Here is a 12,453-nt window from a genome sequence, read left to right as displayed (position 1 = left end):
GCAGAAAAGACTTTCGATAAAATACAACACAATTTTATGTTTAAGACTCTCAACAAAATGGGTATAGAAGGAAAATATCTCAACATGATAAAGGCCATATATGATAAACCATCAGCTAACATCATATTAAATGGCACTAAACTGAAGGCTTTCCCCCTTAAATCAGGAACAAGACAGGGTTGTCCACTCTCTCCACTCTTATTTAATGTGGTACTAGAGGTTCTAGCCAGAGCAATCAGACAAGACAAAGAAATAAAAGGCATCCATATCGGAAAAGAAGAAGTAAAGCTATCACTTTTTGCAGATGATATGATCCTATACATCGAAAACCCCAAAGAATCCACAAAAAAGATTACTAGAAACAATAAGCCAATACAGTAAGGTCGCAGGATACAAAATTAACATACAGAAGTCAATAGCCTTTCTATATGCCAACAATGAAACAATTGAGAACGAACTCAAAAGAATAATCCCCTTCACGATTGCAACAAAAAAATAAAATACTTAGGAATAAACATAACAAAGAATGTAAAGGACTTATATAATGAAAACTATAAACCATTGTTAAGGGAAATTGAAAAAGATATAATGAGATGGAAGAATATACCTTGTTCTTGGCTAGGAAGAATAAATATAATCAAGATGGCTATATTACCCAAAGCAATATACAAATTTAATGCAATTCCCATCAAACTTCCAATGACGTTTTTTAAAGAAATAGAGCAAAAAATCATCAGATTTATATGGAACTATAAAAAACCCCAAATAGCCAAAGCAATCCTAAAGAAAAAGAATGAAGCTGGTGGCATTACAATACCTGACTTCAAATTATATTATAGGGCCACAACAATCAAAACAGCATGGTATTGGCAGAAAAATAGACACTCAGACCAATGGAACAGAATAGAAAGTCCAGAAATAAAACCACATATATATAGTCAAATAATTTTTGATAAAGGGGCCAACAACACACAATGTAGAAAAGAAAGCCTCTTCAATAAATGGTGCTGGGAAAACTGGAAAGCCACATGCAAAAGAATGAAACTGGACTACAGTCTTTCCCCCTGTACAAAAATTAACTCAAAATGGATCAAAGATCTAAACATAAGACCTGAAACAATTAAGTACATAGAAGAAGACATAGGTACTCAACTCATGGACCTGGGTTTTAAAGAGCATTTTATGAATTTGACTCCAATGGCAAGAGAAGTGAAGGCAAAAATTAATGAATGGGACTACATCAGACTAAGAAGTTTTTGCTCAGCAAGAGAAACTGATAACAAAATAAACAGAAAGCCAACTAAATGGGAGATGATATTTTCAAACAACAGCTCAGATAAGGGCCTAATATCCAAAATATACAAAGAACTCATAAAACTCAACAACAAACAAACAACCAATCCAATAAAAAAATGGGAAGAGGATATGAACAGACACTTCTCCCAGGAAGATATACAAATGGCCAACAGATATATGAAAAGATGCTCATCTTCTTTAGCTATTAGAGAAATGCAAATCAAAACGGCAATGAGATACCACCTCACACCTGTTCGATTAGCCATTATTAGCAAGTCAGGTAATAGCAAATGTTGGAGAGGCTGTGGAGAAAAAGGAACCCTCATACACTGTTGGTGGGAATGTAAAGTAGTACAACCATTATGGAAGAAAGTATGGTGGTTCCTCAAAAAACTGAAAATAGAACTACCTTATGACCCAGCAATCCCTCTACTGGGTATATACCCCAAAACCTCAGAAACATTGATACGTAAAGACACATGCAGCCCCATGTTTATTGCAGCATTGTTCACAGTGGCCAGGACATGGAAACAACCAAAAAGCCCGTCAATAGATGACTGGATAAAGAAGATGTGGCACATATACACTATGGAATACTACTCAGCCATAAGAAATTATGACATCGGAACATTTGCAGCAAAATGGTGGGATCTTGATAACATGATATGAAACGAAATAAGTAAATCAGAAAAAAACAAGAACTGCATTATTCCATACGTAGGTGGGACATAAAAGTGAAACTAGGAGACATTGATAAGAGTGTGGTGGTTACGGGGGGGAGGGGGGAATGGGAGAGGGATAGGGGAGGGGGAGGGGCACAAAGAAAACAAGATAGAAGGTGACAGAGGACAATCTGACTTTGGGTGATGGGTATGCAACATAATTGAATGACAAGATAACCTGGACTTGTTATCTTTGAATATATGTATCCTGATTTATTGATGTCACCCCATTAAAAAAAATAAAATTATTATAAAAAAAAAAGAAGTAATATGGAAATATCTTAAATAACAGTTCACTGTTTTTTTGTCAGGTATTATTTAATGTTTTTTTATTAATTCTTTAAAACTCTCTTATAACATAATCTAGTTTTGTGAACCTTTGTTATTGTTCTTATTTAAGTATTAAATGCATGAAATAATCAACTACCTTTCAGTATATATTTTTTTATACATCAAGTGGTCATTAGGGCAGAGGACCAGTTGTTAAATTATTTGAATTCCACCACTGCATAAGGTGACCCATTTTAGTGTTCTTGGCCGTCTGCTGGCTTGACATTGGGTGTACATTGTTGTTTCTTTCTAAAACACATTTCTTCCTAGTCTCTCAGGCTAACCAATGACACCGAAGGGATTACAAACTGAAAATGTCTTGATAATGGAGTTATGATTCTGACATTTCCATTCAAGCTTCTCCAAAGTTTTCAAGCAGTATATGTTTTATGTGTGCTTGTGATGAACATATGAGGTCCCTTAAAAGCCATTCCAGCCTCTTGTGATGCGGTCATAAAAATGATCTCAGCATTGAAATGCCTCATTCCCATCATGTCAGCTTTGAGACCACTGCTAGATGAATCACTGGAGAAATGAAATGCTTAGCAAAATGTTTTTCTTTCTGATTGCAGGGCTGAGGTTTATGATTAAAGGATAATAGTAAATTGATCAAATATGTGGGTGTTTGGAGTTTGTTTTTATTGCTGCTGAGCAAGTTTTCTTTTTTATTTAATAAATTTTTATTAATTTTAATGGGGTGACATTAATAAATCAGGGTACATATGTTCAAAGTAAACATCTCCAGGTTATCTTGTCATTCAATTATGTTGCATAGCCGTGCAAGTTTTCAAACACAGCGACCTGATTAGATTTTCCTCCCTGTGGCCCCCTGTGTACGAGGAAGGCTGATGGCCGAGCCTGGTCGGTTTCCCTGATGCCGCTGTGATCTGGAGAGATCACACCAGTGTCAAACCAGCATTGGTGAAGCCCCCTCCTCATGAAGCATCCAGTAATTTTATGACAAGCTGACTCGGAAGCTTTCACGGAGTTCACAAAAAATAAAACTTAGCTTTGCAGACTCAATCTGCATAGTTCGTTTCTATGAACATTTCTCCTTTCACTTGGGGTCCCTGTGGCCCATCACTCTTTCCCACCTCTGTCACCTTCATCTTCCCATTACCCACATAGTTACGATTTCAGGAAAATGAGAGGAGGTTGCGAAGAAGCTGAAGGATATGACGGCAGACAAGAACTGTGTTCTCAATTCTGCCCCCAGCTGGCTTCCAGAAGCTTCTGTGTCTCAGGGAGTGGCTGGCTGCTTCTCTGCTTTGAAATCCCCATTTATTAACCTTTGTTATTTTGAAATATCACTAACCATAAGAGCAATAATAAATGATAAAGTGGGTTAAGTGTATTCCTTGTGCCCAAAGTGCACCGAAACCTTCCGTTCCTCATCTCCTCGAATCCTCACAACAACCCGGCACGGTAGATGTTGTTGTTATCGATCCAGGATGACTGAGGTACAGCGAGTTTAAGTAACGGTACAAGCAGTACAGCTCATTCAGTGAGTCTGACTCTGGGTCCTGGGTATATAATCACTGCCTTAAACTGCTTCTCACATATTGTAAATGTAATATTTTGTTGTTAAAATTTAGGTGCTATAAATGTGTGTAATGTGGAAAGTTCAGTTTTTATCAACTTTCCCCCTGACCAGTCTCTACCTTCCAGATCATTCCAGCTTGGATGACCTTATCCAGTTCTGTCTCCTTCCAACCTCTCCTGAACAATGATCCTATGACAGGGCCCAGATTCTATAAGAAGCCAAGCTACCTGAGGCAGGTGGCAGCTAGGAAGAGACATCCCAAGAGGGTCAAGCAGACCCACACCAAGATGGTGAGGCAAGCGGCATGTGCAGTGTGGGTGGAGGGTCCCTTTCACAGGCCCAGCCTTGGAAATCCCCGAGAGGCCAGGCAAGGCAAGGATTCTAGAGGGTGACAGCCTCCACAAGCCCTTGCCCTGGCATTCAGCATAGACTGTCCCAGTGACCAGCTGACCTCTGAGGTTGAGTGTAAGTCCCTGAGGTGGGGGGAGCAAGGAGAACCTTAGAAAAATACACTTAATCCCATCTCCTCTCACAGACTATCTCAGATTCCCTGCTACACACACACACACACTCACACTCACACAGGAGTTCATTTCTCTCTCTCTGCTCTTTTCTGCACTATACTAGGAAGGGATATAGAAGGTAAACAATGTGTCATTCATTCCCTCACTCAATAAACATACTGGTGGTTGTCTAGAGTTCAGAGACAGATAAAAGGTAAAAAGCATGAGCCTTGAGGTTAGGTCCCTAGTGTTGCATCTGGCTCTGCCTCTTTGTAATTGTGTCGTCTTAGTCATAATTTTTACTCTCAGAACCTTGGTGTGCTCTTTTTTAAGTTTTAATAAATGTCCAATTTCTCTTGCTTTCTATCAATTTCTAGCTATCTGTTTATGTTAACAATAGTATAGTTACACCCCAAGAAGTTGGGAGGTTTGAGATTACAATGTGCAGAGCCTGCAGTACCCGGTTTACAGCAGGTGGTGAGCAGGATTAAAATCCAGGTAAAAGTGTAAGACAAGGGACCAATTCAACCTGCAGGGAGGTGGGGAGAGCTGGTCAACCTTGGAATCCACAGGATTGGGACTTTCTTCTACTTCCTTTTTCCCAGGTACCTGGCAGGGTGCCATGCCATGGAGGGTACCTCTGAATCATTTGTTGACAGTGTTGTGAATAAAACTAGGCAATACAAGGATCTAGGGCTAGTCTGTGCTCTGGGAAGTAAAGACTTGGGAGAACTGGGAAAATACAACTTAACGTCCTGAAAATGTCTACTAGTCGAGTTGGTAAACACAACCAGAGGAAATTCCTTGTAGGCATTAACAAGGTACAGGGAGGTGGGACTTTCTTTGGTAAATAGTTTACCAAGAAAAGAAGGAATGGATGGATGAGCTGGTGCCCTGTGAAGAGAGGTGCCACTTTGATGACTGAAGAGGCCAAGCCATTGCACAATCAACCTCTGAAAATGCATCAGCAAACACGAGGCTCCTTGAACAGCCAGAGACATGCTGCAAGCTGCTCATTTCATTAAGTGACCCAGACCTACCCAGGCCAACACAAGCGAAGAAGCGTGTGACCCTGAGAGGCAGCCCGGAGTGAATGAAAACTCATCCAGTTTCACCAGCTAAAGGATGTGGTGGGCCCAGAGCCAGAACGTATCATTAGACTGGAATTTATTCAGGCTCTAGATTTAACCAGCTAGAGTTCTTTCTAAAGTGCCATCCTATTCAAACTTTCAAATAGAAGAATTAGCCATTTGATGGGATTCGAGTATAGGCAGAACACAATGTCCTTGGCATGGCTGTCTTTCGTACAGTATGCCACCACCATGGCAGGACCATCTGTGGCAGGCAGACAAGTTCACAGAGCAAAGATCTCAGTAGGCTTGACCTTTGTGGTGACACTGTTCATGTCCTTATAACTCTAAGCAAGCTGAGAGAGAGAGGAAAGTGCCAAGAACAAGGCAGAGAAGTAGGGAAAAAACTTGAAATGACCTAGGATGTAAGAGAAACAGAACTTGCCTTCGAACCACACCTGCAGGATGGTTTAAAGTACACACACACCCTCCTCTCTGTGCCTGAGGACCGACACTTGCTGACACAAGCTTTAACCAGGAACTCAAGTCCCATAAACACTGCCATGCTTGACTTCACTTTGAAATGAAAATTCTTCTTTCTGATAAACTAATAGAGATGAATAGAATCCAAAGTGGAAATTAGAATGATGAAAGACAAACTAATATTACACAGCATAATCCTATTTTAGGCATATAATATACCCACAAATACATTTCACAAATCTAGATGGATTTATATCAAAGTGTTAACTAACAATGGATACTTCTACATGGAAGAATTATAAGTGTTTTAAATGCATCTTTATTTTTCTTATTTTTATTAAAATATTCTTTGTAGGTGAACATGAGCTACTCTTGTAATTGGAAAATTTTTTTAATTTAAAAATTTCACAAGCTGATATTTAAAACTGATTGAACTATTTACTCCTTCTAAATGTATAAAAGGCACTAAGGGTGGGGTTAAGGCAATGTAGTCAGTAATGGAGGAGAATGAGAATCTCTTGAGAATGACTCAGCTGTTCAGTGTGCTGACCCAATGCTTGACGATGTCACACACTCAGTAGCCTTTCCAGAAAACATTTTTTCTGATGTGTAAACTGATTTGGACATTGTTTCACACTTGGAAAGGATTTTTTTAATAAATTATATCATATTTACCATTTTTACCAAGTGATCAAAGCCATAATATCAACTGTGAGTAAACCGTGCTTAACATTCATACATGCCGAATGAATGAATGAAGACAATAAAAGGCACAGTCTTCGCCCTGAAAGAAGACACACAGAACCATGTGCATGAAGCAACTGACAGATAGAATGAACCAGTTACTTATAGAAGGACAGCTGAGGAAAGTTAGCAGTCTTTAAACGCCTTCCATGTACACATTGGACTAAACGCTTCCCCTATGGTACCCCATTTAGTCCTCAACTATACAATGGAGTAGGTGTCGTTTTCTCATTGACAACTGAGGAAACCAGGGTTCAGAGAGGTTAAGTTAGTTCCTAAGAATGCGACAGCTGGTGCAAGACTGAACCAAGAAAGAAACTTAGCGTCTTTGAACCTCAAATCAGTGTGGGATCTGCTCTACTCCAAAGTTCCCTCCATGCCTGGTGTTGTGGAAGCAAAGAGCCTAAGGGAAGCTGTGCGGCAGCCAACCAGCTGTACAAGGAGAGACCGTGAGGGCGTTCATCAGGGGCTGTTCCTGCAGTGATGGTCAGCCTGGCCCTTCAAATCTGCCAGTCTTGCTTTCATACCAGCTAATAACACATGAACATGTGGGGTTTCAGCCCCCTCAGAGACTTCTCCATCCTCACTCCAAACTATTCACCCCAACTCATTTTGTGCCTTATTTCCCAGCCTGCTCCCGGCCCCTCAGCTCCTGATCCTGTGGTCAGCCTTCCTCAGCCAGTCCCAGAGGTCCCCTGTATCTGACACTTAGCTCCATTTGCCCTCATCTCCCTTGGGCTGCTTCCTGCCCCACAATTCAGCTACTCCCTCTTATAATGCCCTGTTGGAGTTTTCAAGGAAATAACTTGCATTAGCACTGAACACACTGTCCAGGGCATTATACGCTTGCAGTGAGTGTGAGTCCTTGTGACTGGGGGACATAATACGATGCAGGGGTGGGGACTTGAGCCCTACAACTATCTGGACTTGGATTCAAATGTTTGTTCTATCATTTGACTAGCTCATCAGGAAAAGGCTTCTCCCCCACCCCCTGCCTGTTCTCGATGAGCCTTTTTACCTTGAGCAAGTCACCAAACTGCTCTGAGTCTCAGTTTCCTTTTCTGGAAAATGGATAATGATAACACTTAACTTACAAAGTGGTTGGAATAGTAAATGAGAAAATATATGTAAAGCACTTAGCACAATGCCAGTCATAGAGTGAAGGATCATTAAACAGTATCATCATTAGTAATGACATTATCAATTGCATAGTTGCTATGGTTACAGAAATTACGTTGGGGAAATCTGCAGGTCCAGAGACTCGTGAGTAGTACTCATACTGCCTCAGCTGGCAGAATAAGCAGGAGCTAGACTTTTAGAATTCAAAACCAAAACCAGAGTGGATTCAGCACACTGAGACACAGAGCAGGGAAGGGAACACAGCAGGAGGGGGAGGGTGCATCTGTAGGACAAAGTATAAAATAGGCACGGAGGATGTTCTGGCAGAGGTGCTACAGAAGGAAAATGTGTTTCATTTCATTTATTCATTCATTCATTCAACATACATGCTGGTTGTTTGGAATCCAAAGATAAATAAGACAATTCTTGTAGCTTCTAGTCTAACTGGGGATTTATTTTCCTTACAAGATCAACAAAGACCGTGTAAAATGATCTACACTGCTGCAGTTGGAGACTAGAGAAACGAGCGCCAGATCCTGAAAGGGCTAAGGCATAAGTAGAAAATATTTTGATAATAAAAAAATTGTTAAAAACATGCCCAAGAACACATGTCTACCATGGCTTGTAATGCCTTGCCAACATGCTCTCGTCCCTAGAACCATCACAAGTTCCCAGTTAATTGCAAGATAAATTCCAAGCACTAAGGAGATTCCACTAACAATATTTTCTGTTGACTGAATCTTCCTCTCTCCCAGGGAGCCCCATCTTTTACTGTCCACAGAGCACTCTGTGGCCATCCGTGAGTCCACCTTCACTCATGACTGACTGACTTAGAAGACTCTCCTCTCCCTGATCCTTTCAGTCCTCAGCAAATATTTACAGATCATTAAATAGTGGCTCCCCAAAGAGATAACAAAAGGCTGGAAAACTCACCAGTGGGATTAATATATCTGAGTCACCATGTTTTGTTTTGTTTTTTACTCTTTGCCTGCTTTCGAAAATAACATTTCCCCATTCTCTCTGTTTAGCCAAGGCGGACACCATCACATTCCTGGTCAGATGGTCTCAGACTTCGGGATGATAGCCTTTAGAAGACTTGTCCCCTGAGCTCAAGTATACGTGGGGACACTCTGGCTGGCATGAACCCCTGACCCATCCTGCCTCAACTTTCAGGAAAGGGGTTCTCTGTGGTGAGCAGAGTCTGTACCTCCAACTGACTGAGTGTGCTGAATGATGCAGTTACAATTCTGTCCATGCCTGGCTTTTCATAAGAGGATCTCATAATCATACTTCAGGTCAGAGAAATGTGGCAGATGGTGGTGGGAAGCCAACAAACAAAGCAAGTCTAGCCTTGAATGTGGTCCAGATCCAATAAGGCCAAGGTCATCAATGAATAGGCAGCAGGGGAGGTCAGAAGGAGACAGTGTGGCATTGAGGTGGGTGTCCCTCCCACACCCCTTCAGCTCCACTGTTGAGAGTGAGGCTGATGACATGCTAGAACTGCCTCCTTCTCTAGAGAATGGACTGCGCCAAACAGGAGACGCCCATGCTGAAGGGTCAGGGAGGGGAGGAGAGCCAGAGCCTGAGGACTGGGGGACACAGAGAGGAAGTGCTTTAGAGCCCCCAGGACCAAGCGGGATCTCACTCCAGCCAGGACCCAATCTTCCCTTAGCTGCTTCCCCCGCCCCCCTGCCTATCCTGCTGCCTCATTCCCTCAATAAACCGCTTCCACAGGAATCCTCACCTTAGTCTCTGCTTTTAGAGAACCTTCACCACCACAGGCACCAAGCAGCTGAAAACCAAATTCAGGCTCAATGTGGAGGTCATTTCTTAGGGAAACAATGTAATTACACAATGCCACGGGTGTCACAAAGCAAGAGCTGTCAGCGAGGGTGCTGCACTTGCCCTAACTTTCCCTGACCTCAGTGTCAAGAGCCTCACTTCCCAGGCATGTGCTCAAAGGGTCAGGGTGATGTCTGCACTCAGCTGATAATAAAAAGATAGAAACAAATTATAAAGCAGTTCATCACCGCCCCATCCAACATGAAACAAACTCTATGAGCATTTTGGTGTTTTACTTTCATAAATTTTATTATACAGAATTTTAATTACATTCCATGCTAATTGAGTGGTGATTTATCACTTAATATTAAATGTAAGCATTTTTACTAAGTTATTTAAACATCTTATGCTTTCTATTTCGGTAGCTACCTGCCATTCTGTCACTTGTGCTTATCATAATTTACTTAAAGATTACCTCACTGTTGGTCAATTATACAGACAGTTTGGGCTGTATTGTTGGATTTTGCCTTTAGGATTGATGCCCATACGTGAAATTACTGGAAAAAAATGTAAGCATATTTTACAACTAAGAAGCCATATTTACTTCCCCAAGGGTTACATATATTTATCATTTCACCAGTAATGTATATGAGTAGTTTTTGAAGCCTGCTACTTTCCACCTTAAATGTCATCTAAGTTTTGTTTTCTAATGTCATCAGGAAAGTCATATTTCAGTGTCATTTAAATTTGCACGTTAATGTTTGCTTATAAGACTTGGCATTTTTCCATATGATATTTACCGGTCAGGGGTCTCTTTCTGTTAATGGTTGACATGCGTCCTTCAACCATCTAGCTTTCAGGATTACATCTCACTTTCACTATCAATGGAGTGAACTCTTCGTGCTCCAAAGACACAGACACTTCTGTCATATGTATCACAAATATGTATTTCCCCTCGTTTTTTCTTGCTTCGCTTCCTAGTATTCCCTTCAACCATGCAGCTATCTTACATTTTTGCTCACTCACATCTATTGATAGCTTTCTTTGTTATTTATTGCTGTTATTTTTAAACTTAGTAACAAAACCATTTTGGTTTTTAAAACACTACAAACACCAAAATGTTAGCAGATGTAGGTTGTTCTCAGTGTTGAAAGATGGTTTTTTTTTTTTTTTTTTACTTATTTCTATTTTCCAAGTATTCTGAAATGAATTAAGTTTTCTGTAGTAGGAAAAAATTTTAATGTATTTCCAAAAATTTCTTCTTTTTTAACATCAAGTTTATTTTAGGGAGAGAGAGATCTCTGAATCCTCCAAGGACTTGTCATTGGTATTATTAAATTAGCAATTGTTATGTGACAATCAGCCTAAAACCTGGTGGCTTATAACAAAAGTCATTTCTTATTATAGCTCCTGTGTCTGTGTGTGGTCTTCCAGGGCAGGTGATCTTAGCTGGGCTCTCTCCTGTGCCTGCAGGTAGCCTGGTGGGCTCAGTGGAGCAGAGCTGGGCGGGGGCTGCTAAGCTGGGGCAGCTCTGCTCCATATGGCTCTCAGCCTCCTTCGGGGACCCACCAGCTGGCTCTGGCACATTCTCCATCTAGCAAAGGTAGATGCCCAAGAGGGCAAATAAAAACATACAAGTCCCCTTGAGACCTAAGCACACCCTCACTTCTCCTTCATTCTTTAAACCAAAGCTGAGTCACATGGCGGAAGGCAATATACCACGCCTATTGGAGGGACTCCAAAGTCACGTGAAGGAAGAACAAAGAATTGAGTTCACTATGGGCAAGACTAGAATTTTCTCTTCTTACCTATATTTACAAAGAAATGTCTATCTGTGTCTGGTTTGGCTTAGCAGTAAAAACTGTCTAGGGAAAATAGTCAATGGTATCTTGACTTGTGTGATGACAGATGGTTACTAGACTTTTCATGGCAATCAATTCATAAGGTATATAAATGTTGAATAACTGTGTTGTACACCTGAAACCCACATAATATTGTATGTCAACTATGCTTTAATAAAAAGGAAAGGAAATGAAGGCAGTAAAGGAGATATAGAGCTGAAAGAGATAAAAGTCTACTGCATGTTTATTTCTGCCTATTCCTATTATTAAGATGCATATATTATTTAAGGTGGAGTGGCTTAGAAATTGCACAACTCTATGTAAATATAGTTATTCTCTACTTTTAAAAAGCTTATTAATATAAATACTTTGCAAAAGTTTCACTCACATAAGAATTTTTTTTTTTATTACAAACACTATACTACAAATTGATAGGAGACCTTCCTTAGGTCTTTCACAAGGGGAGACACACACTGCCAGACCGAGATATTAAAGGGGGAAAAAGCAGGTTGTGGTTCAGATGTCAGACTCCAGGGAACTTAGAAAAGGCATGAGATGGATGAATAAGCTGGGGGATCTATAGTGCCCCATTTATGGGTAAGCGGCCACTGGGGCACCTCACCACAGAAACAAATGGGCCCCAGGGGGAAACTTTCTTTTGTGCCTTCAGTCTACAAATAGCCATCCAGAGCCATGGGCCCCGATCACAGCAAGTAAATTAGAACAGGCAGATGCAGTGACAAAAGCGATTCCTGAGAGGCTTGTTTACAATGTCAGACAGACGCCTGAGAGGGCAGGTGTGCAAGAACAAAGGGAAGCTAAGTAGGAAGCTACAGGCTGAGCCTCTCAGCCTTCCCCTGTCACCAGTGTTCTAGCCTGGGCCAGGTTTATTTTGAGATGTTGTCTTTCTTGTCCCATGGGGACCTGCTGGTTGGGAGATCATCTGAAGAGTGGCTAAGGTGAAAATGTTCATCTTCCTGCACATTCACAGTGCATGTCACAATTTATAACAGCTTTCCA

Source organism: Saccopteryx bilineata, chromosome 1 (genome assembly GCF_036850765.1).
Source record: "Saccopteryx bilineata isolate mSacBil1 chromosome 1, mSacBil1_pri_phased_curated, whole genome shotgun sequence".
Lineage (NCBI taxonomy): Eukaryota > Metazoa > Chordata > Mammalia > Chiroptera > Emballonuridae > Saccopteryx > Saccopteryx bilineata.
This window is presented reverse-complemented; position numbering follows the sequence as displayed.